This window comes from Mus pahari, chromosome X (assembly GCF_900095145.1).
Source record: "Mus pahari chromosome X, PAHARI_EIJ_v1.1, whole genome shotgun sequence".
NCBI classification, from domain to species: domain Eukaryota; kingdom Metazoa; phylum Chordata; class Mammalia; order Rodentia; family Muridae; genus Mus; species Mus pahari.
This window is the reverse complement of record NC_034613.1, coordinates 42407481-42413726: the sequence shown is the minus strand read 5'-3', so window position 1 is coordinate 42413726 and position 6246 is coordinate 42407481.

The following is a 6246-nucleotide window of genomic DNA, read 5'->3' as shown; positions in this document are numbered from 1 at the left end:
TCTCTCTCTCTCTCTCTCTCTCTCTCTGTGTGTGTGTGTGTGTGTGTGTCTGCTTGCCCGCTACATGTAGATTAGCATGAAAGCACTCAACTACTGCTCCAATACCATGCCTACCCATATGTTGCCATGGTAATCATGGACTAACCCTTTGCAACTCTAAGCAAGTCTTTAAAGCAAGGCTTTCTTTTTAAAGAGTTGCCCTGGTTGTGGTGCTTCTTCACAGCGATAGAACAGTGACTAGGACACATTCTTTTGGCCCACACCCTTTCCCATTTACTCTAGCTCTTGGAGCTGGGAATGGCCTTTGGCCTTTCTTATTTGAGACCTTAAGTCAAGTGTTTGTGGCTACCTCCTTAGGTAAGATGTATGACTTTGTACAAGTCATTTCCCTTTAATGAGCTCTTATTCCATCTGTAGGGGAGGGTCCCCCAGAATCTAGAACACATCTAGACACCAAATTGTAATCACAAAGGAGATTTATTACCTGAGAAGGGCAAGCGAAGGGAAGGGAGAGGGGAGGCTGCCTCTGGATTGAACAAAGATAGACAACAGTAGGTGTATCTGCAGAAGTGGTTTTTAAGGAGAAAAAAGGAGTCTGTGCTAGGGCAAGTTGCTAAGTCCTAACTGGACAGGTTAACCATGTAGCCAAATAATGAATTTTGTTTTCAAAAGCCCACACCAGGCCCAGTCTCTGCGTCTGTCTCTGTCACTGTGTCTCTGTGTCTGTCTCTGTATCTCTGTCTGTGTCTCAATCTCTCCTCTCTCTCTCTCTCTCTCTCTCTCTCTCTCTCTCTCTCTCTTCCTGCTTGACCTTGAAATTTATTCTCAGGAATGAGTAAGTAGCCAAATAAGGGAATAGACCTTGGGACCTAGCTTTAGGAATGTTTAGAGAGGGAGAGGAAAGGGGAAAGAGCAAAAGCTGCCTGCAATGTTTGGACCTGTTAGAGAGCTTTTTGCCCTCTATCAGATGAGAGGGTTGGATTTAGTGTGTGACTAATATCTTAGGGTCCCTGTTGTGTAACTTACCAGTGGAGCATATAACTCAACCATCCAATGTCTATGCTGAGGTGTCTGTTTTAGGAAAGTTCTGCACACTTTAAATGTTAGTTGCTGCAGCAGCTTGAGGGAGATTTACTGATTGTTTAGTTTTTTACAGTGCATCGAGGCCCATCAGCTCTATTGAGTGGACTATTTCTTAGAACATGACTCTTAATTTATTTGATGATGGAAGTTACCTCATTCAGACTCCTAAAGTAGAGCTAGGAATTAAAATTGGGGATCAAGGTTAACATTGCTTTGGTAGTTACTGCTTGGCCTTCAGTTAACTGCCATAGTTCAGCAATGAGGAGTTCAAGGTCTCTGATGAGTGACTGGGACTTCCTGTCTAGACAATGTGATGTCTTTAGAGGAAGAGTTCATTGTGGGAGCACCACTCTCCTGGGACTCAGCATCTTTCAACACCCATATTTCATTCCACATCTGGAATCATCATACTATGGCCCAGGACTCAAATGTAGTCCATCTATTTGTATCATTTTATACCATTGTTTTGCAAACTAAGAATGCTTTGTACTTTTTGTGTGCATGTGGTGCCAAGATATGAATTCATGGCCTTGTACATACTAGGCAAGTACTCTTATCACTGAGTCGTATCTCTGGCCTTTCTGACTTTTTTTTTTAAATCTTGAGATAGGGTCACATTAAACTGGTCTTTTACTCACTATGGAACCCAAGCTGGCCTGGATTCCTGATCCCCCTGCTTTAATGTACCAAGTAGCTAAGGACACAGACATATACCACTAGGTACAGATTGATGCTTATATTCTTAAGCAGTTGAAAGAACATCTCAAAATAGTATTCTGTGATACCTAAAAGTTAAAAATATAATTTTAATGTCTATAGCCATAGACAGTATCTGTGATGGTTTGTTATGCTCAGCTCAGAGAGTGGCATTGTTAAGAGGTGTGGCTTTGTTGGAGTAAGTGTGTCACTGTGGGTATGGGCTTTAAGATCCTTATCTTAGCTGCCTGGAAGCCAGTATTCTCCTAGCAGCCTTCAGATGAAGATGTAGAACTCTCAGCTCCTCCTGTACCATGTCTGCCTGGATGCTGCCAAGCTCCCACCTTGATGATGCTGGACTGAACCTCTGAACCTGTAAGCCAGCCCCGATTAAATGTTGTCCTTATAAGAGTTGCCTTGGTCATGGTGTCTGCTCATAGCAGTAAGTAAGTAGTAATACAGTATCACATGGAGGTGACTGATTGTGAAGGAACTTGTATGGCCCCCATACTGAAATACTTAGTAGTTGGCCCTTTCTAGAAGTTTGTTGGTTTCTAAGCTAGACTACTAACCCAAGTTTCAGAGACTTCGAGGAGTTTTATGAAAACCAGAAGCCCAGATAGTCTTTAGCCTGGCAAAAGAAGCCTGTTGGGGGCCTAACAATTCCCACTTCTAGCCACCCCACCTTGCCTTACTCTAAGTCACCAGAAATTCCCAAGCTCAAACACATCACATACACAGCAGGAAGCAATAAATCAACCTGTTACAGATCCAGGCACTGACTGCTATTTTGAAATGTTCCACTCTGAAGACTGAAGGGAGATGGGAAGAAGTATGGCCTGTGGAGTCCCCTGTATCTGGGCTTCCAGGGGAAAAAGAGCCACGGGGCTTGCTGTTTTAAGTGTAGCCTTCAGAGTACAAATGGGGATGTCTCAAGGAAAAGCTCAGAGTCTTTCTGTCAATCTCCAAATGATCAAAGGACTTCCAGAGTGAGATGGCCAATTTGCTGCTGCTTTCCAAAACCTTCCAAAACTCATGTCTAAACCTCATATCTATCAGTTTGAGATACAAGCACAAAACACACAGATCAGTGCTTTTCAATCTAGTTGATTGGATCTCTTAAATATTTAGTTTTACATATTGATCATTTCATACATGTATATAGTGCATCTTGAACCGTCACCCCCACTCCCCTCTCATATCCTCCAGCACTGTTGATAAACCCCTTCTTCTCAACAATTCCCCTTCTTACTTCCGTACCTTTTTCTGTTTGCATAAACATAGGTGAGAGCTCTTTCATAAAGCACAAGCAACTTGGTGGTAGGCACACCATTCATAACTCTGGCTTTTTGGAGCAGGGGTATTCTGGACAAGGTTTGTCTGTGTAACAGTCCTGGCTGTCCCAGAACTTCCTCTGTAGACTAGGCTGGTTTCAAACTCAAAGAACTACCTGCTCCTACCTCCTAAGTGCTGGGCTTAAAGGTGTGGGCCACCACCATGCCCAGTTGACTTTGTGGCTTTTTAACCGACACTGCTCAAAAGACATAATTTGCAACAAAGATAGAAGACAAATTTTTATCTGAGATCAAGTTCAATGCTCAGGAGATGGAGACTAGAGGATCAGTTCAACTCTAGTCTCAGCTACCTACAGAGTTCAAGGCCAGTCTAGGCTACATCATAGGGGTAGCTATCTCTTTGAATGACTGTTTCAGAAAGGAAGTATGAAGAGGCTGCTGTGTCATTTATACTAGATATTAACTCTTTAATAAATCACTGCATTTTCTCTCCACCAGCTCAAAGCTACTGAGCCTCAGGTACTCAGGTTAGGCTAGTGAACCATTCACTGTAGACACTTGCATCTACCTCTGGAACACTCTTTAAGGAGGCTACAAAAGCCTCACATTTTAACACAATATTTTCAAAATACCAAGTGAATGCTAAACAACCATGAGAAACAAAATCTCAAACTTTTCATTACAGTATCTCACAGTGCCATGCCAAGCCATATTGGAGCCTGAGGCAAAAGGAAAATGTGTGCCTAGATACATGTTTTTATGGATATTTCAAGAGCCAACTTTTTTTCTAGAAGTAGCTTTTGAAAATATTATTGATGTGTTTGCTTCCATTAAATCCAGGAGAGCAAAATGATAATAAATTCTGTTTAGGGTATAAATAAAATATTTAAACCTCAAATATTATTGTGAGTTTTAATATACTGAGTTTTAAATTATTCAGTATGTTTTCCAACTACTTTACTTTTGACTGTGTGAAATAACTGCCCTGTTCGGCCTGTCTGTCTTGACAAATCTGCCCAGCAAACCAGCTAGTGTGGATAAATGACTGTCTATCCAGCACAGGGCTAGATTCTGAGGTGATACATAAAAGAGTAGAATAGAGTCACTCGCTGCCTTTTAAGGATGGGAGGCTTCCAGAGAGATGTGACAAAAGGCTCATGGAATGGCAATGGGAATCATGGAATGGGAGACAGAATGGGACCATGCCACAGAAGACAGTTAGAACATCAGAAGAAGGAGGAGCTATAAGGGGCCTCTGAGTGTTTTGGTTTTATTTTGAGAAAAGCTTCTTGTTGAAATTGGGCTATACCCTCCCCTAAGTTACTCTACATTGTGTAAAACAGTGTTTTTTTCAGACTGGACCTTATCTGTGATACTCCTTTCTATATGCATAGCTTCGGGCTCTAGTTTGAGGATATAGGGACAACCGTGCACCTGGGTGGACATGGAAATGACAGCAACTGTCTTGCACCACCAACAAGACGCAGACTGATAATTTACTACTAATAGTAATAAGGTAGTGCCCTGTGAGCATGTCTGAGTAGATTGGGACCATGTGAGGACAGTTTTTGTTTTTGAGATGAGGTCTCATATAAAGAGTCTGGTCTTGAATTTGTTGTATAGCCTAGAATGACTGGCATCTCCAAGTGCTGGGGTGATTGGTGTATGCCACCATGGTGAGTTTGTTTGGTTCTGCAGGTCAGACTGCTGGCTTTATAGGCAAGCAGTTTGCCAACTGACCTGCAAGTATCACAGCCTCAGCTAGCTCTGTAATGTTACTTGTTTCTTTCACAAGTCCTCATGTAGCCAAAGCTTGTTTCAGATTCACTACTTAGCTAAGCCTGAACTTCTGACCTTCTGCTTCTACCTCCCATGTGCTGGGATTACAGGTATGCACTGCCGTGTCTAGCTCAGCTCTGTGATTTTTAAAAAAATTGGTTATTTTATTTACTTACATTTCAAATGTTAGGCCCCTTCTCGGTTTCCCCTCCACAAACCTCCTATCCTATGCCCCTCCCCCTGCTTCTATGAGGGTACTCCCCCACTCACTCCCACCTCACCACCCTAGCATTCCCCTATGCTGGGGCATTGAGCCTCCACAGGATCAAGGGCCTCTCCTCCCATTAATAAGACCATCTTTTGCTACATATGCGGCCGGAGCCATGGGTCCCTCCATGTGTATTCTTTGGTNGATGGCTTAGTCCCTGGGATCTCTGGGGGCTTAATTAACTGCATCTATTGCCTCCCATCTACTATGAGCTTCACTTGGCCTGGTCAAACGAAAGCACTGATAAGTGACCTGGAACCAAGGCAAGAACAGATCAGGCCATTTGTTCCTCTAGCTTCTTGCTTTCATGGCTGAAGATTGGTGGCATTCGTGTCCCCTCAGCTATCTTGTAGGCACAGTCAGTTCAAGTCTCTGTTTTCTTGATCCCTCAGCCAAGGGTTAGCTATGGTTGGTTAATTTAACCTTATCCATATTTTTTAAAAAACACCTACTTCATAAAGCCCTCCTCTGCTATTTTTGAATGCATTATCTTATTTGTCCCAGGTTGGCACATAGTAAATGCTCAGTAAAAACATAATACCAATAATTCTTCCTCATAGCTTGGAAGATCAGTCAGTAAAGTGCCTGCCATGAAAGCATAAATATCAAGATCAAAATAAAGTCTGGATCCCCAACACCCACTTAAAAGCTGGTGATGGTGGTATACAGTGTAACTACAATGATTTGAAGAGTGGTATTGAGGTGTGGTCTTTTGCTATGTATTGTAATGCTAAATAGTGGTTCCCAAGGTCTGGTTGTTCCCAGGGATGTGAGATTCTATGTATAGACCCATGTGATGCTATGTAACCTTGCCCCCACGTTTTCCCTGATTGGTGACAAAAGAGGCCTACAGCCTATAGCTGGGTAGAAGAGAGATAGGTGTGGTTTGTGGTTCCCCAGGCTTAGAGTTGGATGCTTTTGTGGTGACATCTGCCTGGTGGTCTCCTTTTAGATTTCTAGGTTCAAGATCTTTGTGGAGTTCCTGAGTTTGCCTAGCTGCCAGTAAAGTATAGTACAAGGTTCTCACACCAAAGTCAACAGTCATGCCAGGGGAAATGTCAGCGTCAGCTTTCCAAAGAGGATGGCTCAGTGGGACCAGCCAGGTGATTGTTTTGGGCAGTTTTT